This window comes from Oxyura jamaicensis, chromosome 9, assembly GCF_011077185.1.
Source record: "Oxyura jamaicensis isolate SHBP4307 breed ruddy duck chromosome 9, BPBGC_Ojam_1.0, whole genome shotgun sequence".
Lineage (NCBI taxonomy): Eukaryota > Metazoa > Chordata > Aves > Anseriformes > Anatidae > Oxyura > Oxyura jamaicensis.
The window spans coordinates 14,580,529-14,604,840 of NC_048901.1; the positions used below are offsets into that span (position 1 = coordinate 14,580,529).

Sequence of the window (24,312 nt, forward strand, 5' to 3'; positions counted from 1 at the left end):
CGCAAGGCCCCGCGCAAGGCCCCGCGCAAGGCCCCGCGCAAGGCCCCTTTAATCTCAAACATTACATACTTTATTTCGCATATGCTAAGTTTAATACCTGGACACTAAAACTTGTTAAGAGTTAAAATCTTCATTACTTTTCTTGTTGATATAGGGTTAGGTAGACTATCCAGACAGCAATATAGGGTCTGTTATCTGTGGAATGGTATTCAGTCTTTAAATACTCTCAAGTGAATTCTGTTCTTATTTCCACCAGTTAGGATCCCAGATAGCCTACCTCTTTTCTAAAATTTCATCTGAAGTTAAACCATCATAAGCGGGACCTGAAATATATAGTATGCCGCTGCACTTTCCATCATCCACCCTGGAATTACATGACAGACCACTGCTGTGATGATTTGCAGCAATCAAAAGACACAAAGCAAGAACTGGCTTGCTAGTGATCTTCTATTCTATGCTCCTCCAGGCCCATTTGAATCCCAGCAGTGCAAAATTATCTGGCAACTTCAAACAATAGTGAAAAAGGAAAAATTTATGTAAATAAAGAGGTTCCATGCAGCTTATAGTTTTAAGAAGTGCTGACATCTCTTTCATTATACAACCACACAGTTTGAAGGCACAAATAACTCATTTCTCTGGGAAATAGACACCACTGGCCAGCCCCAGACAAAATCCTAACCTGACAATAGCGTAACCCCAGATCAGCTTTACTTAAAAGCTCATAAGATTACTGTAGAACAAGTTAAAATTTAGCTCAGCAGTATTAGAACTCATTTACAACTGCTGTACCTGCTTTGAATTCCATCTTCCTCACCTGAACCTAGAATTAAACAGAACAAGTAAGAATTAAGTGATCCCTTCTTGCTTCAGGAAACAGGGCTAATTTTGATTACCCATGGGTCATGAAATATTTAATGATACCTTTCTGCAAGTGAATGGAGAAGTCCTGATTTAATACTGGAAGGTATTGTTTAAATTTGCCAGCTTCAGTTTCCTTCAAAGACTGATATTAATCTGGTGTTTATTCTTGCCTTCTTACCTGAAGCATTCAACAATACCACTGTGTGAAAGCTGCTGCGTGCCTCTCCAATTGTTTCATTTCAGCAGTACTATTTTTCTGAAAGAAGTTGTTCATCTTTTGCAGTCTAAAAATTGCACTGCCCACTGAAATCTGCATGAGTTAGTACTATCCCTGAGAACAAATGGAGCTGAAAGAGCTTTAAGTTTCTCCTTACTGAAAGACCTTTTATCAGTTTGAAATATCATTACTTCAATGGCCCTGTGGCCATTTCAGAGGTGTATAAACACTTGTTGCCTATCTGTTAGCCATTCAATTACTAAGATCTTGATACTGTGTAAATATTTAACTACAATAGGGGATATAAATCAGAGAAAGTGATTTTGTTTCATTCCACTGGTGGCAGTAAATCACAGTCTATTCAGACTTCTGGGCTACACCCAAGGAGCTGAGCTGTGAACACAGGCAGGCATTATCTAAGATTTCCTGTAAAGCAAGTCCTAATCTAATTCAGACTTCATGGGGGGAAGACAAGCAGCATACACCACAACTCCAGAAGCCAAGACCACTTCCAGAATTTTTTGCTAGGTCAACCAGAAAAGGAAAAACTGCCAGTATCCAACTTTTGGACTAGGTTTCCAAAGGATATGACCAAAACCCACAAAAGGCCTGTGAGAGCAGGTGCAATTGAGTTTGAGCCCCTGGAAACTATTAAAAAAAAAAAAAAAAGACAGCAAAGGGAAAGAGCAGCCAGTGAGTTCTGGTCTCATTTGTTTTCTACAGTAACAGAAAAAGTATCTAAGAGACAGCAGCATAACAGCACAAGACCAGTCACCCTCTCCACCCAGGTTTCTGTGCTGTAACAGGTCCAGCAGCTGTTGCAGAAAGAGCCATCAAGTGCTGCTACTCCAGAGATACAACACCGTGCTCCCTATTGCAATGGGAGCATGAGTTTTCTTGCATCTCCATCCCTAAATGCACTGGAATTCTGAAGTCAAAATCTCCAAGGACATGGCTTTTTCTAGGAGTACTTTTTGCAGGGCATTTTGTCTTGCCAGTGCCATGTGGTGGGCCCCAGCTCTACAGGCCCAATCCCAAGGGAAGGATGCAGTCAGAGAAGCTGCAACAGCCAAACTTCTCTGCAAGGGAGCCTGATTGCAGAGAGGACATACAAACATGCAGGTATAAGACACCCCCCCAGACATACACACTTTGTTCAAGAACTTTTCCAGGCCACATGGCATCACTCGTGGCTGCTGACACTGAAAGTTAATCTGCTTCTGCAAGGGCTGATTGCTTTTTACTCTTGCCTGCCCTCCTTTTCCACTTAGCCCATGTGCAGGTACAAGTTTAGCAAGTGTCTGCAAGCCCCAGTGCATACAAACAAGCCTTGTGCAGCATTCTATTTTGGTTTTCTCTACCCCCCTTGTGGCCTCCCCTGGCTAAAGTCAAAGAAACACTGAAGCATCCAAGTAAATCAGCCTATTGCCTTTTCTCATCAACTTTAAAATGCTTTCCTTGATGCCAAAAAAATGACAATTCTCCGCAGACCCAGGCTTGCAGGATGGTTGTATTGAAGCTATTTCTTTTTGCTTTGCTTTCCTGAAAGGCATGTTGGCAGGGGAACATGTCTCCAGACTCAAGTCCAGCACCCCGTACTGAGCCCACAGAATGTGCAGGGCTGACAGAGTGCAGAGGGTGCCCCAGCATGAATCTGCTCTGTGAGCATTTGTCTCCTACCACAGTCATCCTAAGACAGGTCCAATTAATTGCACCATAACTGACAGCTGCTAAATAAAACCCCATGAGGAGATATGAGCCCAAAAGCAGCATGTATTAGTCACCCTGAGGGACAGAGCTGAACACCGTTAACCAACCTGAGCTGAGTTCCCCAAGGGCTGAGTGTGAGAGGCAGAGCCCTGGGCTGGCAACAGTGACTGAGCCCCTCGGTGGCTTGAGCAGAGGGGAGAGGCATGCACTGAAACCAAGTTGGTGTGGTGGGAACACCACAGGTGATATTAATAACCCACTATCCTCTACATACATGCTCTGCAACATTACACAGCCCTGTCCTGCATCAGCACTGTTAAAGCTTTCACAACTATTTCTGTCACTGGACTTGCTGAGGCTGCCTGCAGCACTTCTCCCTGCTCTCCTCTTCTACAGCAGCAAGTACACAGCAACATGGAGGGGAGAAACTACACCCCAGAGAAAAAGGAGGGAGGGAAAAGTGAGTTTACAGTGATGAAGACCACCATTTACCACAGGAGTTATTTGTAGTAAGTGATTTGACCAGGTCAAACCTTTCTATAGAAGGCAAAAAGCAGGATGAACATCAGCTCAGAGGAAGGAACTGATTGGTAAATTGCTTTGGATTAGCTTTGAAACAGCAGTTATAGTATGGAGAATTTTTGGAAGGCTAGAAAAAAAAATACAATCTTGTTCTAGTTGTTGCCTGAGTCCAGTTCAATGGAGGTAATGTGCAAAAGGAAGCAAAGCTGGAGGAGCAGGGAGCAATATTAGTATGTATTCTTTTCTCCCTGATTTCATTTTCAGCCCACTTTGGAATTGGCTGTTCATTTCAGCATGGATGCACTCAGCAGTTTGTGACACACTGTGCTGTTTTGCTCTGCCGGCTGTGTTGCGCCTGCCAACATTTGTTGAGAAATAACAGGAGGTCACACATGGTGTCAAAAAAATACCCCTGGCACAGTGTATAGAAAAAGGCATTGTATTAGTGGCAATGAATTCAGACCTACTGATGGTGGAATTAATGAAATCCGTGGCTGGCACTCTTCACATCCCAACGAAGGCTACAATGAACAAAGCAAATGTACTGGCCACTAGCCCGTAGGATCGGCAACCCCTGCTTGTCCAAGGCAGCTGGAAGCCCCTTGCCTTCCCTGGCAGGCCCTGAAGTGTAGAAGGAAATTGCATGGCTTGCTCAAGACTTGCTCTCTGACTAAGGCAATGGGATATCAAGAGACAGGAAAGCCAAACAATGCTCAGTGGCATGGAGGAAAGGACAATAAATGGTGAGCATTTGCTGATTATTTTGACTTTCATGTTCCTGGGCTCTTTCAGATCCAGCTACAGGTGAGCAACATCCTCTCCTCTTCAGTTTTCATTTGCTGTGAACCTAAAGCCTATTACCTAAGTAACAGCATTCACTGTCTTCTTTCCTCTCCCATTGGTGGCTTCCAGTCCCTTTTAGGCAACCTTTAGTAGTATTATGTTGGCCTTCATCTCTTCAACATCTGTGTTAAGCACAGACAAACAAGGATACATGTACTTCCAGATAAAATTCCTCATGATACTAGCAGAAAAACACTTTCCCCAGGAAACACAGCAAGGCCCCAGGAGGTGGTACACCTTGCAGGTGGAAAGTTGGCTGGACAAGGCCCTGAGCAACCTGATTCAGCTTTGAAGTTACCCCTGTTTGAGTAAGAAAGCCTTTATACATCCCTTTCTACCTCAGGTTGTTAACATTTCAGTGATTCTAAGACCACACTTGCTCAGTCAGCAATCTGTTCACATACCATTTACCTGCATGTAGAGTCATTCAGCTTTCACCCACCCTGGACTAGCCATCACTACTTGCAGTATGATCCATCACTTCCCTTTTCCCTGTAGTATAAGATTACAGATCTCCATTGTAACCCCTTACTCTTCCTTCTGTTCAAATGCATCTGGAAACAGAAGCCAAAAATCCTACTGACCCACTCTAACTCTTCCTCTGGGCATTTCAAAGGACAGCCATTTCTGGTGGTTTCTGTATTAACCCTGGCTACGTAGTCACTCAATTTCAAAAGGACAATTCAACTCCTAATGTTTAAAATATAACTGGGTGCACCAAGTCAGACACATGCCAGGGTCAAGTCTTCTAAAAGAAGTACCCACAGATCAAAAAGACTTAATTCCTTTCTCCTATGGCATTTTAATGTGATTCTTTCATGTTTAATGTTTAATATGAGTAGAATAATTTTTTGTCTCTTGTTATCCCACATTAACACAGATCAGAGACACCAACGGCTCAGACTGCACTTAATGCTCCCCAGTTGGTCACCCAACCGATGGCAGCAACGCTGGAAAAAGCCTGTGCAATTGGAAGCCTTTCCTCTGGCACTGTTTCTAACATGCCAGTAGGTAAGCAGGGATGCAGACTCCCCACACACACACCTCCAGGTTCACCAGAGTCCCAGGAGCTCACTCTGCTGGGCAGTTACCATCCCTGTGTAAAGTTTGTATAAAGCCTTCACTTTTACAGCAGTGCAGGATGCTGTTTGGCCCAGACCAAAGTACTGGGGCTTTACTCTAAAGCAGAAGTCCCCTGAGGATGCTATGCCCTTCTTTTTCTTCTGTGAAGCGGGCAAAGTCTGACAAACTTCTGCTTTTGCATTTCAGAGGAGAAATTTCAAGTGAAAGCCTGCAGAGAGAAACAGCTCAGTGCTGGGGCCCAACTGTGCAGCCTCAAGCACCACTTTGGTCACAAGCACCCATCCTTCCCAGAACTGCAGACTCAAGGAGAAGGTGCTCAGATCGCTGCTACAGCAGCGGCAAGTTTTTCTAACCAGGATTAGAGTAAGAGATGCAGATCACAACCTGCATTTCTCACACCACCTTTCATTCATTGCACTTACTAATAGAATCAAGCTGGTGTTAGCATTAGCAGGTAACTATTCAAACAGTGCTCCCTTTACTCATCTCCATCCTCACACTATAGCTAGAGCAAGAGCTGGGAGACCAAATCCATCTCTTGACTCAGAAGTGGAGAGTTGTGTTCAGGCTAACTAAAAGCAGTTTTACATCCTAACTTGAAGGCTGATTAAAAATCAGCTTTGAGATTGCTGTGCAGTTCCCCTGTAATCCATCCCTTATATCAACCTGAGAAGTTTGATAGCAATCTTTACACCCGTGGTTTGACTGATGGCCCCTAAAGCTAAGCTGAAACCTGTTGATTCCATTTTTATAGTGTTTGACACAGCCTTTTACTTTCATTTGGAAAAAACGTTGTACAAGGAAAATTAAAAAGTTAAGACAGACTTTGAAGTGAAACATATTTTGGATGCATTTTCTACCTAGAGTGGAAATATCAAAAAATCAATAGTATTTCTTAAAGCATTTTGATTTTTATGGAAATGCATTTTCTGATGGAAAACAATTTTGCTGATTTTTTTACAGAAAGCTTTTCTCAGCTTTAAAGGAAAATATGGGGCATGGAAAGCAGAGCCATCAATTGCAAGTGCTCTCACATGGGAGATCCAGCTGCGTACAGCAGCCTTGGCTGAATCAGTTTTGCACCAGAGCCGCATTTCAGCTGCACTACCAGGTAGTCAGGGTGACAGTGACTATGATGTATAGATGTTCAGCTGTTCCTCTCTGCTTATAACCAGTGTGCAGAGAAGCATTTCTCATCAGCTCCAAGCCAGCCAGCTATCTCTCACTAGTAAATGAAGAAGGATTTACCAGACACTACTGATGATCTGGTCTTGGGGTTGCAACAGCTTTTTGAATATAGAGGAGGCAACCAGAATACGTGCTGATAAAGCTGATAAAGCCAGCAAACTTGGGACCAAGGTCTTTTGTTTTCTTTCCTCTGATGCTAAAGAGAGGAGCGTGCCTGGGTCTGCACAGAGTGTTCCCACTGAACAATGTCAGACACACGCCAATTTGGAGGTCTGCCAGTCCAGAGCCACCTCAGTGAACCCATACTGCGAGGCAGAGGGAACACACAAAGACCAGACCTAGGTTATCACAGTCCTCCCAGAGAAGGCCAAAGCAGCCATTTGTCATCATTATGTTCATTCCCTATTCTTATTTCTGTGCTCTCTACAAAATAAAGTAATGCTTACTGAGAAATAAGAGGAGGGAAAGAACAACTTGAATACCTGAGACTGCCTAAACTGATGGAAATGATGAATAACCAGCATGGCTGGCCTATTCTTCCTTCATGTGTTGCACAACCCACTGCTTAAAATATCAGAGCCTTGATTTACCACATGCCACAGCGTAAAAAGGTTTTGATTGCTTGTCACCTCCCTTCTGCCAAAAACTTGGATAGCATCCACCTGTGGTGCTTCTGCACGTCTTGCACAGCCAAATCCCCAGACACTCGCTTCTGCAGATGTAACTTTTTAGAAGCCCAGTCTCAGTCTAGGAGGACACGTGCTAATGTCAGAATGGAGGCCCTACACTTATTGCTAAAAACACATAGCTCTGGCAAATGACAAGAGCAGGTAGAGAAAACCACGTGCTCAGATACTTCTGTGTATGGTTCCATGAAATCAGAGTTGTGACTTGCCCGCAGAGAAGGTGAACAACAGTGCCAGGTTAGTGCAAAGCCAAGGAACAACAAACAGAGGGGGCAAGGGGCACTTGTGGACACATGTGCATTAGTTGTGTTATCTTGGATCTGATCATTTACGGTAGCAGCCTTTGATTAGCTGCTTCCTTGTTGACACTTGGTCTGGTTGAATTAAACAGCAGAGGACACTGGAGTTTCTTCACTATAACAGCTGAAATGAATACAAACAAGGAAGCTAGAGTAAATCACTGGCACCCAAATTACCATCACTATGCTCAATACGCACCACAGACTCATCTACTGAACTCTACAGTGAGAGCCTCAAACAACGTCCTCTCCCAAGCAGGTCTAGGAGCTAGTTAGCCCCAGCAGAACTGTGGAACAGTGAAGTAGGAGCTCCTGATCTCAGGAGACACCTTGTGGAAAGAGCATGAGTTAGGTGATAAGGCGAGCTCTCAGCCTGGCCCTGACACTAGCTCCCAAGCCTCTCCCCTGGGTGACATTGCTTCTCCTTCATTGCCTGTTCAGGTGATCTGTTTTCCTGCTGGAAACAGATCTCATTTCCTAGGGACTGGCAAAGGTGACCTTGTGAAGACTGAGCAATTTGTTTCCTGTTTGACAGAGACGTTTTTGAAAGAATTGGTCTTTCACTCAGGCCAGAAAAAAATGATTCAATTTTAAGCCACCCCTGCAACTCCACCATGCTACTCCTGACATACATTAGGAGCCAGCATAATAACAATAGCAAGAGTTTAGTGGGAAATGGTTTTTGAAGGCCTTCAGAAATCTCCCATCCCATGCCAAGAAACAAGAGCTTTCCAGAAGTGAGAATAAAAGCCAAAGCAATGCAGCTCCAAGTGTTCTGGGGGTCACATCTAACAACAGAGTTGCCACCCCAGGCTCAGAAGAGCACCACCCTCACGTCCCCGTGACAGGTGAGCAACAGGTCTCCCACGCATCCAGCTCCTCAAGGGCGACCACACAGCTTTGTCTTCAATTGTGTCAAGGAAACTCATACAAGAATGTTGTACTAAAACTGCTATGTTCCTACTGAGTGTGAGAAACTCTTGAGAAATCAAGTATTTCTAAAAGCTCCCCTCTGCACAATTAAACTCACAGTAGACACCTGGGAAACCAGTCAGCTGAGACCCTAAGGGGGTAGCTCAGTACCGGGGTGAAGCTGCCAGGTCTTGCTGAACTCATTCAAGCCCAACCACTGAGCATTTCTGGGGGTTTCAACCACCATGCAGTCCATGGAAACCAACTGTGAAAAAGCAGTTATAGGAAAAGCGATCTTAAATCACCTCTTATTCCTCAGATGCTGCCCTGATAGCTCACCTGTACGAAGGTAAAGCTGTTCATTCATAATTATTCAAAAGAATCTGGAATTCTTTGGCGTGAACTGTGATAAGCTTGAAGCGATCACTATATAACGCTTGATAAAGAAATAGTTAAGTGTAAAGTTTAAAACCTCATTTCTCATTGCCATCTTCTGGTCAGAGTGGTGTAGTGTATTTTCTTGCTAAAACAAATGGCAATATAGGGCACGGATGGGTCACAAGTACAGCTCTGATTAGTCTGCAGTGATGTGCTGGTGTGCAGGACAGGTAAGCAAGCAGCTCTTTCCTGCCTTCACAGCCCCTCTGTAGCAGGTGCTCAGAAGAGTGATTCTGTGAAAAATTATGCTTATAATTTGAAGTTGTTCAAAACCAAAGTTCACTGAAACATCTTAAATGACATTTAAGTTCTTTTCCATATTTTAATGATATTAAAATGGTTATTAGCAAATTATTTCAGTCTTAATTATGAATGAAAAACTGCTTTAAAAAAAATCACTCTGTAGTTACAGCCTGATGTTTTCTAGATCACTACCCTCAGAGCTTGAATCTGTAGGGCCAGGCTAAAGCACACTTAAGTTATGTTCAGTGAATATTCCTTGTGTTAACACACCAGTACTTCTTATGTGGGTGCAAAATAGCCTTGCAGGTACACACATCACAGATCACAGGGATCTGTTTGTGTACCTATGGCCCCAGAGTGCAGAGCTGCACCACTGGCCTGCCTGGGAATTGGTTTATGCACCAAACAGGCACAGACAGGACAGCTTGTTTACTGCCATGCTGACCTTGGCATCTGCATGCAAAAATAACACTGTCTCCTTGGTCCTTGCTACTTTTGACATCTACGTGAAGTAAGGCTCCTTCATCTAAGCTGAAGACACTGCTTTCCTCACACCATTACAGAAAAGCATCGCTCAAACTCCGTTTTCCCAATCACTTTCCTTCCTGAATACAGCTTTCCAAGCAGCTTCACCTGCAGCTCATTTAAACACGAAGCTTCCTCCAGACTTCCAGAAAACAAGTCAGTCAAGGGCTTTTGCACAGCTCTCCCTGCAGACTGGAGGACAGAGGACTGGATGCCCTATACCTGCCTACACTTTGCTGAGATGTGCCCCGTGGCCATGAGTCATACACAACAGGGAAACAGTTGAATATTTACTCATGTCATACCTCTTGACTATATCATTTGGAAAACTTTTGGCCAATCCCCAAGCTCTGCTCCCTTTAGCCTTTAGTTAAACAAGAGGGAAAGTTTAACTGTTTTGTGAATTTAAAGCAGAGCAAGAAAGGAACAATGAACATAAGTTTAACCAAATAGGGAATCAGAGGAGGGTATAGTAGGGAAAACAGAGGTATTAGCAATAGCCAAGTTCCTTGCTCCTCTTGCAGACATACACCTGACTGAGTCAAGGAGTGGGGCAGTTCCTGAGAGCTGCTCCTGATGCCTTTACATTCTTCTTAGAGCAGCAGTGTAGGCATTTTGCTCATGGTTCCCTGGACACTCTTCATGCTGCCCCATTTTCACTCTGCTCTCTTGGAGACAGCTCAGAAGAGTCCTTCATCTAAAGCATCACCACATACTGGCAGCTGGGGGGGGGGGGCCGGGGGGTCTGCTCTCACAGACCAGGCCATCTCTTTCCTCCCCCACAGCCCACTTTTGTTCAAAGCCCATCTGCTGCTGAAACAAGTGGGAGCCCAGGTCTTCTCCAGCACCTGGGTTATCCATCATGTGTTACTGTGACACTGCTGGCGGTCATTAGTCTCAGACTGGCTGCTCTTTTCCCAGTTCTTCTGGTAATCTGAACCACAGATTACTCTTCACCTCTGGTTTGTGACAGTTCCAGCATGTAACTTGGTTAAAACCAGGATTACAAGATCTTTTACCAGGACATATTTTTAAAGACTCATTTATTTTCTGAGCCCTGGGGTTGACTGATAACTAATCGTATATTCCTGCTTTACAAGCTACAAGCAAGCAGCTCAGTAAGACCCTACACACTTTGGGTTTCCTCAATCATTTAAGTAGTTTAGTAGACAAATAAGGAGGTGGATTATCCAAATAAATATATATTTGTTTATAGATTCTATTTATTTTGCTCAACTATTTTATGCAAATACAATTAGAGTGCTAAAGCCAGGTTGCATTCGCAATCAGATTTAAGTCTGTCTCTGTATATGTTTATAGACAGATCAGCCTTCAACTATACTCCCTCACCCAGCAGTGGCCCCGCTTTTCTGGGTAAGCATTGGTGTTCAAGTCCCAAAAATGAAACACTTCTGAAGAGATCCAAGCTGTTAAAGCTATTTATTTGGAGGATCAAAGTGTGCAGTGTGTGAGCATCTCAAGAAAGGCTCTGTCCAGATTTGATTGGAAGCACCACCACCTTCCAAGTGACCAGATTTGTTTTGACTGATGTCATTGTTTAAAAGCTTCAGAGATGGTGTTAAGCATTCACGGTACATCTTTGCCATCACTGTAATATGCTTTTATACCTAGTAGAAGCTGGTATTCTGAAACAAACAAAAAAATGGTCCTTGAATCACTTGCACTAGAGAGAAGCAACAGATAGCACCTTTTACAAGCTGCACAGCCCACCGAGTCTGAAAGCAGTGATATGAAACATTCCCAAGGAGACCAAGTAGCAGAGAGAGACAAGCCCAGGAGCTATTCTGGCTTTGTTCTACTTATTCTTTGAGCAAGTGAAATATTTTCTTGCTTAAATCTGCCATGTTAAGCTAGTTAAGGGATCATTCACACTGAAAGCAATTAACAATTAATAAGGGGAAATGGCTTGCATAACAGCATACCCATGAGAATGTCATGCCAGGAGAGTGCTTATGAAACATTAATTGGCACTTTGATTATGATTATCTCCTACTTCTGTTGTTGTATTTACAGATTTAAGCTTCACTGCATGAGTTCTGTACAAAACTGCCGTAAAACCAAATTCCTAGCCGGTATGGATGTGTCTAAACTTCTGGACCTGTCCCATTAATAGCACTTTACACCATTGGCAGCTACTGGATGGCAGCTAGGTCAGGAGCAGCATACACACCCAAACCGCTGTGCCCTACAGACAGCCCTGGGTGCTGGCAGAATTGTAGCACGCAGCAGAGCAAATTGAGGTGGCTGAGGTTAATCCAGTGGAACAGCTGCAGCTTTAAGGAAGTCCAGGAGGCTCTTCTGAACTTATGCAAATAAAACTTATAGGAATAGAGCCACATACGAGCAATTTAGGCTTTTCACTATGTCTTAGCAGCAGCATAGCCCTCTCATATCTGCAGTTTGTTGTTGCACTGCATTTTACACTGAGGTTGTCAGGCATACAATTCATGGACTGTACAGAAGGCACTGAATGTGTGCAGGTGGCCTGCATTAAGTACCCATATTCTGTATAATTTCAGCTTTCATGTACTAAAAAAGATTCAAGAAAGAAGATTAGGTGGAGAAGAAGAAAACAGAAGCAGCTTCCAAAGCAGCTTGATCAGACGCTACAGAATATTCTCTCGAGTTGTTTGATTCCAAATCAAAGACTGGAATCCCCTGTGATGTCTGCACAAGTACTGCCTGAAGGACTGCACTGAACAGTGCCATGATCCGCAGATGAACTGTTACCAAAACCAACTGGCCACAGCAGAACCCAGGATTCATCCATCTCCCTTGAGGACTGCAATCCTCAGCTTTACTCTGATCCCCAGCCCTTTTAACCAGCTCATTTTAAACAGATCAGACATGAGGGTTGAGATTCCAGTCCAGCTGTGTAAGAAGTGCATGGACAATTGCAGCAGAGCAAGGGAGATGCTGGCACTGCAGCCTCTATTGTTTGCTCAGCAAAGGCTCTGGTTTTGTCTGAAAACAGTAGGTTGATCCAAAGGATTTTTCCCTTGAAATAACTCCGTTAAATCACATGACAAAATAAAATTTGAAACAAAAACTAGTTTCTCAAACACCAGTCTTATAAGATGATCTATAAATTTGGCCAGCATGTCCTGCAGTCACTGGGTTCTGTTCCTAAACATACACACACATTTTCCCAGTATAACTAATGCAAGCACTAATAACTTCCTCAAATGAGACATGAAGCCCACTTGTGGTGGGTTTTCTGGAGGAATGCTTGCTTGGGCTGGTTTGCAAGTGTCAGAAGTAATTTTCTGAGTCAGAAATCCTTCTGGCATGCATTGCTCAAGCACAATTCCTAAATCTGGGAGGCTGCAATTAAGACCAAGACAGTTGCATTTCTCTTCCCCATACCATGTGAATTGCTCTTATCAGACTAGGTTCTTTCCTATATTTTGATGGAGGCTGATAGCAAAGTTTGTATATACATGTACTTTTGCATCTATATATATACACAAACGGTATTTGAAACTGTAAATGCTTATTCATTTGAACATTGCCATTTACATCAATAGGAAAACATCTGTAACCAAGGGCATACACATTTGCAGGGACAGAACTGTGTATAAATTATTGCTTTATAGATTATTTTATTAGAAAGTCAGAAAGAAAGAGCTGATGTTGCTTCTGCATCATAACACCTAACACTACAAAGAGTGCAAGTACCTGTGCTGTTACAAAAAAATATCTATTTCCAAATCAAACAGATCTGAGGCTTTTCCTCAGCAGGAGGAAAAATAGTCAAGGAACAGATTTCCATTTCAAAACCCAAATGGCAGAGCTGTCCATTTCCAGCTGCACCAGAAATACACTACACTAATGCTAAACAGCTACAAGACTCTCTGCCATGGTAAAGAATTAGAGAGAAATTGTACTAGAAAGATGTATGAAGCAAGAGACACTTTCTCTAAAACCAATTAAGTTTCTAGGTCTAAGATAAAAAAAAAAATGCAAAGAGCAAAGAAAAACAGTCATCTTGGGACATTTCTTATCTCTGAGAACTTGCTGTTAGAGACATGTCAGCTTGCAACACAAGTGCAGGCTACAGGCAGGTCTTGAAAGGCTGTGTTATTATAACCTGTGATGAGGCCCAAGAGGTGTCAGGTGAAATCATGGCCCCACAGTCCCAAATGTTCTACAAACCTTTCATCACGGATGACAGCTCACTGAGATTAGTACTCATGAGACCCAGACACAGCCAGTGACTCAAATTCTCTGTATCCACCACACAAAGCATAGGGTGGCTGGAGCCTTGACAGTGTCCATATGCTGCTGGTCTACAGGTACCACCACAGCATTATAAGCATCCCTACACAAAGGATATTACTGAGTTCATTACTCTGTTCCTCAAGCATTTTATGTGCATAAAGTCCCTACAGACAGCCTCATCCAATATTACTTTTCTTCCTTTTGTCATTCTAACATGATTTTTGGTCTGTGATTTGTTTCAGATTCACCAACTCCCTTCATCCTTCCAGTACTAGTCACCAAGAACAAATTTCCAAAACCCACCAAATAGTTTAACCTGTCACCAGCATTAGTTAGCTTAACCTAGACAGATAAGAGGTACACTTAAAAGCATTCATAGTGGTAAAGAAAGCAAGTTCACTCTGAACTAATGAATAACTCTAACATTTTAAACAAGCAGGACATGCTCTGTGCATTAAGTAATTCTCAATGCATTCACAAGCAATTGAAGTTTTTTCCCCCCCTCAAGAGCCACCATGTCTGCCACCTGTTAACATACCTCATCCACCTTTATATACTATCACTCTCTCTGCCAGAGACATCACCTTTAGAATATGGTCTGTTCCAGATAATTCGTGAATTCCAGCCCTCTCTGGTATTTACACTTATGAAAAGCATAACAAAGGCTTCTGGAACTCAGATGTTACTTTAATAATTATTTACATTACAGCAGCACCATGAAGTACGACCAAGACCACACAACAGTATGTGCTTCATATGCACTAAAAAGACAGTTTTTGGCAAAACAAGCTTATAAGCTTGGCATACAGTAGGGTCTTGGTTAAGCCTATTAGCATGCTGCTGACATCTCCAGGGGTCAGAGACCTGATCCTCCCTCTGCCAAGACTGACTTCAGTGAATGCACAGTCCTGTCAGGGGCCAGATCTCCTATGCTATGGCCAGCTGATGAGCATGTGAAAAAGAGAGTAGCTAAGAACATGGTGCTGCAGCTATCCCTTCTCAAAGCAAGGTCTGTATGGGGTGCAGCAGTACATGCCTAATCCTTCTGTCTTTTATCACAATAAAAAGGAAACATTGTAATTAAATGCATTTACCTGCTTTGAAGAGGGGACAGTTCCACAGTTAAAACAGCAAATGTAGGATTTTTGAAGAGATCTTCTACATTGAAGGCACCAAACGCATTGTCAAGGAGCAGCAAGGACTTGCAGTATAAGGGCTTTACGAGCCAAAAGCCCATCACACACATCCAGACAAAGCCAGCCTGGAAAGCAGCCAAGATCCTAGATAATTAAGGACATCTTGAGACATTCAGGGTGATGAGGCAGGTTCAAAGTCAACCAGGAAGACAATGCATGGGTCAGATCCAAGAATGGCCTGCCAGGCCCACAGTAACAAGGCACATCCAGGGTTATGCCAGAAAATCAGTCTGGACACTAGGGCCCTGCTCAGTGTTGTTCATTGCCAAAAATAAAGGTGTATCAAGTTACAGAACAAGGCTCAAAACAGGCCTGAAGACCCCAGCTTGAGTTTAAATAGGATTGTTGGGCAGGGGCTGTTAGAGGGCCCAGGTGAGGCCTATTAGTTAAGGCCTATTAGTACCATCAGGGCCCTGACCTATGCTTTGGAGGCATACCTTTGAGGTTGTGGTTTTATGTTTACCTGTGGTGCTTCTAGCTACTAGAATAAAGTGATGAAGTTTCTAGGCATCAGAAAACATCTCTGATTAGTTCTGTTTCCAAATCATTTATCCAAAGTGGTACATTGAAATTTGTTCATGCTTTTCAATGCAAAATGAGGTTAGAGGTAAATATTCTGACTAATTGATGAAGAGATCTGTGGAGATTCACTACATACAAAAGTTACTCTAGGTCCTAGTTAGATATTGGTTGAGCAGTGAAATTTGTGTTCTGGTAAAGACAAGTTTGGTTTGAAACAAAACCTGGCTTATGGAAGATGATTTCCCTTGCTGAATTTTTATTTTCTTATAAAAAGAATAACTGAGAATTTTTAATATTTTGTTTCTGTCTTCTCCTTGGTAAAAGAATTTCTCATCTCCTTTAGTATATTTATATCACTGAATTTTTAATTCTCTAAAGCCCTGGATAATTAGTTTCACTTGACCTCCTATTTCACCAGCCAAAATGTGAAGTTAGAACCCTGTTGTATTTGATGCAGTGTAAACACTGAACGCATTCCAAAAAGCTGCAAAGGCTAACAGGCAAGACAAAGGATGTAACTAAATGCAGAAATGGTCTATAGGAGAGGCCAGCAGAAAGAAACTGTACAGTATATTTCCAACTTATAAACATGAGTGCAGTGTCCAGAAGACTGAAGCTTGGCAGCTGAGATGCTGGAACCATTGGCTGTCAGAGATTATATTCAGTTATGCTCCTTTTGCTTGTGGATTTGTTTTTATCCATCTTTCCAAAGCTTTCCCAGTGTCTGTCTTTTTATTATGTGTATGGAGTGCTTTTAACAGGGTGGGACTGAGTTCCTCAGAGGTTTCAATCTGCTTCAACTAACCAGACCACGTTCATACCAATAGTCTCCACTCCTCCCCTGTAGCAAAAAGGTGAGGGAGAAATGCCACAGACAACCTAGGCCAGAGAAGGAAAGCAATACTATAAGCATTTGGAGAATTAGGACATGGAAAATAGCCCTGAACGATTTCCAGAAATGTCCCAGGAGATCCTTGCTCTATTCAATGCCTCTCATTTCTGCCAGCCTATTTTTATCTCAGCCTTGAATGTGTCCATCTCAGTATATACAGCTAACTTGGTAATTTTTAACTCATGGCTCTAATTTAATTGTTATTGAATGTGATTAATTAGGACTGGAACAAGCCCTTGACAGAGAATTTATCAGATTCTTTTCTGCTCCCTCTGCTGACTCACTGCTTCCCAATGGTTTCAAAACTTGCAGCTTGGACATGCTCACACAATCCTTGGCAGGTTCCAGTTACTTGAGTCCACTGGAACTTGTTGCTTTATAGATGAGATACCAGTATGGCCAGCCAGCAACTCTCTAACCAAATATGAACCATCAGGTTGGCTTTTTTTTTTTTTTTTTTTTTTCTTATACATCTGGATCTCCAAGAGCGCTGAGACCAGCTCAGCTGGAGCTGCAGGACTCAGGTCAGATTAATTGAGCTGGAATAATGCACACACCATAGAAGAACAGAAGTTGGAAATCAGCCTGTTTAGGCTCCTAGATTTCAATGTGAGCATAAATGCTAAATACAGACTAGTATCTAAACACCTTTGTGGCACAAACAGTGGCAGAATATTTAGTATTACATACAGATATGGTAGAATGAGTTATGATAGCTCTGATTAGGTGTATGTACACACAGAGATATATACTTATGTTCATCTCAAGTCCAAGACATTTTATGTATCTTGTGATATTCTTGACCACAATTACTTCAAATAATAGTGACTTCCTAGCCATTGTACCTGAAATGGAAAAAGTAGTTTAAAATTGGTTTTGAACATAGCATTTTTTATTTCATTGTCTATCTCTTGCTCTATTTATTCCCCATGGAAACAAGTAATGTGTACCTTAACTTTGAGGTCCCTAGGCAGCAGACCTGCTATCCTTGTGTTGGCTGGCAGCTCATGGAGAGGGATTCGTACTCAGGACCATGCCCAGGAATACCTGTATTCCCTCTGAAACAAACATTTCCAAAGCAATCCTGACGTGTGCTCATGAAGAGAGCTAGAAGGGAGATTTTAACTGAAATATTTGTCAACCAAACATTGTTTTCATCTAAATGAAAAAAACAAACCAAAACAAAAACCCACCAACCAACAAACCAACCAAAAAAAAAAAGTGGTTTGGAAAGCCAAACCCAAAATTAAGCTTTTCTAAAATATTAAAATACTTTTAAAATTGAATGCTTTTATTCTTAATTTCAAAATGATCTTTCAAAATGAAATTATATAATGCTTTTGTAACAGCTTTTTTTTTTTTTTTTTTTTTGGTAACAGTATTTTTTGGAATTCAAAATACACTGAAATTATGAATACTCTTGAAATGTTCAGTTCTGCTTTGGGACAGCTTCAGGCCATGATTGGTCAAAATCTGGAGAACTTTCAGACTGTCCTGGGCTGAAAGTCTTACAAGACATGAGAAATTAGCATTACCTAGATTTCAAGCACTAACTGAGGTACTTCTTCATCATGTATAAAATTAAGCCTGGCATCAGCTCAGCTCAAGTATTATTTTAAAACATGAGGAATAGACCATGTAGACAATTGGACTGAAAAATAAACAGAAGTAGTTTGATAGCTATTTACACTTGACTTAGGGTTCTTTTTTATATGCTGTCTCAACTTACTAAAAATACACATATTTAATTCTAATTTTCCAAGACCTCAGTATATACATCATCATGGTAACATGCTTGACAGGCATTGGCACCTGCGACAAAATGAAAAGAAATGAGGACAAAACAAATATATATTAAGAAAGTTCATTCCTACCCACTTATTCTAGCTAATCAGTCTCATCTGTACCACTGCTCAGCAAACAAAAGGTGATCCAAATCATTGGTCCTGCCTGATTTTACCTGGGGAATGTAGAGCAGGTAGATTGTGTCACCTCCCTTCAACACTGGTTCTACTTCTGGCTCACCAGAAGTTTTATTTTGGAAGTGTTAGGCTCAAATGAGGAACCAAAAGAAAATAATAAGTGACTTAGTATCAAGTTGCTAGTTTGGAATTAAAAAAAAAAAACCTTCTCATTCTCTCATCAAAGGTAACGTGAGTACTTGTGGAGTTATTTGTAACATGCAGACCAGTGGCAATATCTAAGCAGAAAACAGTTCTCTCTCTTTGGGCCTCAGGTCCCTATTTGTACACAGGGGATACTGTCATTTCTCTGCCTGACAGAGTTTTTGAGAGGATGAAGAGGTCAATGCAGGCGGAACAAGAAGAGTATGTTGTCACTGCTGCTCCACATGTAGATACAGTACACTTCAAACTCACCAGTAACAGCCCCACCAATGGTACAGCTGTGTCACAGAGAGGTCGGGACCCTGCCCAGGACCAGGGACAAAAACTGAGGCATCCAGTCCCACCATCATTTCTATGGCACAATCAGACTCACAAGGGTGAATTTACCCATCTCTAGGTGTGTCTGACAGGTCTTGGGGGTGTCTGATTTTGCAGTGCCCTGTCAAGAGCTCCAGCTCTTTTCCGAAGTCACAAGATGCAACTCCTGTCCAGCACAGACAAGACCTATCCTTACTTTCAATGTGTTTTGTTCAGACAGTGTTGGAACATTTGATTACGACCAGCTACTTAAGTTCCTTTTTCCTTTCCACTCAACAAATAGTTCTCCAAGCCAAACACAAAGAATTATATTGTATGCAATCTTTGAAATGTACACTTAATTTTAAAAGAGGCCATTTCAAGGAGGGCAGCATACCTATAGATATTTTGAACTAGACAATGAAAGAGAAAAAGATGGTAGAGAATTGAAGCATGATTTCTCAGGTTTTTGTTTGTTTGTTTGTTTGTGTGTGTTGTTGGACTTTTGTTGTTGTTGTTTAGTTTTTTGTTTTGTTTTGTTGCTCTCTGCCAGCAAAATTCAATAGTGTGGAAGATTTGTCTGCAAAGTTATTCTCTGCTCTCTCCTCCCTCTCATTCCATTTCACCCTCCCCCAGCTGGAGTAGTTCCTTATTCTCATCATAGTTTATTAAATGCCTCATTTGCAAAACAGAGTGTTACCAGCACCTGGAATGTAAAAGGAAACCACGTCCAGCACGGTGCTGTAACCTCTCCACAGCTTAAAAAACAGATCAGTGAGGTGCTCAGGTGGAAAACCCCTTTTGGAAAATACTGCGGCTGCAGAAGCTGGTGGGTGTCACTCGTGTCACTAAGGACGTGTTACTCCTTTCAGTCATTATAAACCACTGTGTCTGCAGAAATGGATGTCATACATAAGCTGCAAAACAAAGGCCATGACTTTTCATGTTCACTGAATCAATACTTTTTGCTAAGTTTGAATGTGTCCTTAAATCCTAACGTTGCACTTTGGGTTTCAGGGTCTGTGTTTGTGACAAATTTCCATACACAGTTCTCATGTCTGCACTAAAGGTGAAGGTTGGCTGATGAATTCTCTCTGTATCAGCCTGCTTCCATGGAATCTGTGTCCACAAAGGCCTGGTAAAAAGATGGGCAAGAAGAGGGCAAGGCTACTGCCGAGATGGTCTGGTAGAAGATAGAGCACCAAAGTGCTGTTACGTGCATTCACCAAAATTACACTGAGGGGGCAGACCATGGGGTTCATGGGTGCTGAGGGCATCATGCCTCACAGATTTAAAACCAAATTAGAACAAAGTAGATTGGGTAGGATATTTTGCCAGAGTTGTTAACAATCCTTTATATTTTAACTGCCTGTAATTTCCTTAAAAGTCTTGCAAAAAGCGTATATAAAACTCTAAGTTATTGAAGAGGTAATATATCTTAATTGAAAACAAACTTTCAGCCAAAGTGCTTTTTAGCAAAAGATCAAAACTATTAACCTTTTCCATAACATACTTATTTTTTTGCCATTTTTAATTATAAAATACTTTAACAAGAAATATAAGACATCATATTTTGTTCTGATTTGCAGCAGCACTGTGAGCTTCCTTTTAATTATTCATGCTGACTGAAGCTGGGTTGCTTATAGGTATAAAATCAAGGATAAAGTGATTCTCTTATTATTGTGATGGTGGTTGACATAAGGTGAGGTGTTAGCACCTGCATGCATGTTTCAGAATGAGAGAGAAAGAGAAAGAAGCTTACATTCAGTCGTTTTACAGAAAGCCCCAAGGAATAAACCAAGTAACCTTTCACAATCTGCCACTGGAAACTCAGAGATCTTGCCAACACTTGAACAACACAACCTCTCATCTCACTTCTGGAGGATCTCTAATCATGGTGGGCAGCGAGGTGGCTGGGGTCATGCCCACTTTTTCATTGCCACATCCTCCAAGGCAGCTCAGAGCAGGGCACGCTTCTCGGCCCTCACCACCTACGCAGCAGCTTTGGGAGGATCAGACGTGTGCCGGCCCGTCTCTCTCTCTTTTTTCCCTCTCAGAAGAATCAGCCTCAGTTGATTTGAATTGACTTCTTTGTCACCAGAAGAAAAGCCAAGTGTGTACACTCAGGTGAGAGCGTGGGGCTGGCATGCAGAAACAGAGGTGTGATGGCAAGGAACACTTAATCCCACTCTTAACAGCAGCCATGGTCATGCTGCACCTCTGTCCCCATAACACCATAGGTACTGTATGTACTTCAGGCAGCTCTGACAAATGACGGATTTAATTACAGATGTCTGAAGGGGCAGCAGAGATGCAGGGTGTTGGAGGGCAGGAGACACGGGGACCCGTGCTTGTGTGGGGCTTGGTGGGCCTCTGGCCTCGAGGATGAGCCATCAGTGGGGCAGGTGGTGCCACAGGTGGGCAGGATTGTGCTCCAAAGGATGAAAGCCTTCACGTTAAATGATTTCCTGGATACATTGGCAAGAAAAAGAAATGCAAACTACAGCAGCATACAGCCTGGCCTTGAACACCTCCAGGGGTTGGGGCATCCACAGCCTCTCTGGGCAGCCTGGGCCAGGTCCTCAGCACCCTCTGAGTAAAGAATTTCTTCCTAATGTTCAATCTACATTCCCCCTCATTAAATTTAAAGCCATTACCCCTTGTCCTATCATGAAGGGCCAGACATCACCTGGTCTATCACTCATTTAATTTCCTACTGTTTCTTTGTCATTTATGCTGGAATTGCTTAGCTATGAAGCCTTCAAATTAATTGAGGACCATCTCTGGATTTTCTAAGACTGTATCTACATTGTTAAGTAGTGTGGACTAAGAGGAGCAAAGTCATGGGCCACAAGAATTTTTGCTGAGGACTGGACATTCACGGTACATATATTTCATGGTTGGATTTTTATTATTTTTTTTTCCTTTTCCAGTTCATGCTATCCACAGTCTGGCCTTAGGGATTGATTGCCCAGGAGTGACTAAAATGGATTAGGGGAGCACATATTACAGATAAATTTCCTCCAAAAGGGCACTAATTCAAGTGCTCTTAAGATGACACCATAATGCAAAACAATTTACTTCCAAAGCGAGCTCCCGATCTGAACTGAAACACTAATGCAGACACACACTCAGGACTTCACAGTGTTTTTAATTAATGGATCTGTAGCCTCAATCTGTATTTTGGAAGAAAATCACAATTAGCTGTGCTGAAAGAAAAAAAAAACTAAGGACTCTACTCCTTGAATATTTGTATTCTCTGTGTTCATACCAGATGAGGCATTACAGTTACTAAGGAACTGAGATGAATAAGGTTTGCTCTGCCTTGATCTCCAAGGTTATTGATTTATGAATTTTATCAGCCCTCCAGCCAAATATAAAACCAGTGTAAGAAACTTCCCATCTTGTTGAATAAGGGATGGGCCTATTTCTCTTTCTGTAAATCTCACCTGACGTTGGTGGGGAGGAGGGAAAAGGGGGGGGGGGGGGGGTTGAGCAAAGAAAAATAAACTAGAAATTAAGCAGGGGATAAGATCAACACTACCATTCATTTGTCCTAAGTGTATGAGATAAATTAAAGAATAGAGATCTCTATCTCGGTAAAATGTGCATCCAGTACCCTTCTTCCCCTCCACTGAAGTAGGAAATATGTAGTTTATGACCAGCTGGGACAATCTGTAGTGAATGGCTTTGAGGCAATAAATCACAGAAGCTGGTTTGTCCACATTTCTTTCTTTTCTTCAGACTGTTTGGCTAAATCTCCCACAGAGAAAGTTACGCCATGCAGGGGATTCAGCAAAATGCATGAAAAATGTACTCAGGTCACCTACAAATTCTTCAGCTCTGGCCAAGCTCCAGTTGTGGCTTTAATACAAGACAATGCCTTACTGCTCTCCTGCCCTGAATCCTATGAGGGCAGCTGTTTAAACATTTATCATTAAATGTTTCAAAAAAGAGAGCTCACTGAAGTACAATGATGCTATTTGAGACCTCAGTTCTGTTTCCGGGACCTATAGAACGCATGTGGGTTTGGGTGGGGACATCCCATAGTGCCACTGTTGGTTTCATTTGCTCACATTCTAAGTACTTAATACTTTTTTTTTTTTTTTTTTTTTTTTTTTTTTTAATGTTCCTGATTCTTCACAAAATGTTTCAGCACAACCAGAGATTCAGCATGCTGAAAAAGACCTCCTTATAGCTGCACGAAGGAAAAATTGAGCCAGCAGAGAGCCAGCTTGCTTTCTCCTGCTGCTTCCAACTGTTGCTCATATCCATTCTCTCTTACTCACTTCTCAGATATAGATTTGTTTAGCTTATCCCCATGTTAGGATGTTGTGGATGCTACAATTCTATGTGAGACCATGGAGGACAGAGTAACTTCCTGAAGGAGAAATGCACTGAAAGTTACTAAATACATAGAAACTCCTTCTGACTCTGAAAGTTCCTAAGCAGCAACTAACTGCAGTTGGGAGAAGTCGTATATCCTTGCTGAGTTCTTCCATGTTTTCCCATGGTCTGCTTTTGTCACTGCTGGAGACAGCGTATCAGGATAGATGGACCTCTGCACTAAGTCAGTACAGCCAGTCTCGTCTTCCCAGGGGACTGATGGCTGCTTGTGAGAGGAACCTGGGTGTTTTTCCTGTGAACAGCCAGGCTCCAAAAGGGACAACAGTCAGCTCACTTCACAGTAGAGCACTGAGAGCTAAAGTTTGAATGACTTTCCATCCTGAAACAGGCATGAATCAATGACCTAAAACCATAAAACCAATCGTTGTTTTAGAGGACCTGTGTCTGGTGTGGATCTCCTCTGTGTTCTGGAAATATACTTCCAGTAAAGGCACAATTCCTTCTGAGGAGATGGGTTACTAAATACCAGTCTGGCCTTCATGGTATCTGTTTGAAGGCTCCTGGGATGCCCGTGCTGTTGCAGTGCCATATCACAGAATCACAGAATCACAGAATAGTCTAGGTTGGAAGAGACCTCCAAGATCACCGAGTCCAACCTCTGACCTAACGCTAACAAATCTTCCACTAAACCATATCCCTAAGCTCTACATCTACATCTTTTAAAGACCTCCAGGGAAGGTGACTCAACCACTTCCCTGGGCAGCCTATTCCAGTGACTAACAACCAGTTCAGTAAAGAAGTTCTTCCTAATATCCAACCTAAACCTCCCCTGGTGCAACTTTAGCCCATTCCCCCTCGTCCTGTCACCAGGCACGTGGGAGAATAGACCAACCACCACCTTGCTACAGCCTCCCTTCAGGTACCCGTAGAGTGCAATAAGGTCACCCCTGAGCCTCCTCTTCTCCAGGCTAAACAGTCCCAGCTCCCTCAGCCGCTCCTCTTAAGACTTGTTCTCCAGACCCTTCACCAGCTTCATAGCCCTTCTCTGGACTCGCTTGAGCACCTCCATGTCCTTCTTGTAGGGATATATATTGTAGCAAACATATAATATATATTTAATATATATTATATAATATATATATATATATTATATAATATATATT

The 24,312-nt window shown here is 42.3% G+C and overlaps 1 long non-coding RNA gene across 2 annotated transcripts; it reads right to left on the reverse strand.

Annotated features, from left to right (window-relative positions):
* Positions 1-3,366: 3,366 nt before the first annotated feature.
* Positions 3,367-15,252, reverse strand: LOC118171267. 2 transcript variants are annotated; one of them, XR_004753129.1, is made up of 3 exons: positions 14,864-15,252; positions 4,172-4,275; positions 3,367-3,665 (listed from the first exon to the last, which is right to left on the reverse strand). It is a non-coding gene; the product is annotated as an uncharacterized LOC118171267 (long non-coding RNA). The 2 variants fall into 2 exon arrangements; XR_004753128.1 differs by having other exon boundaries at positions 3,367-4,275.
* Positions 15,253-24,312: the final 9,060 nt, after the last annotated feature.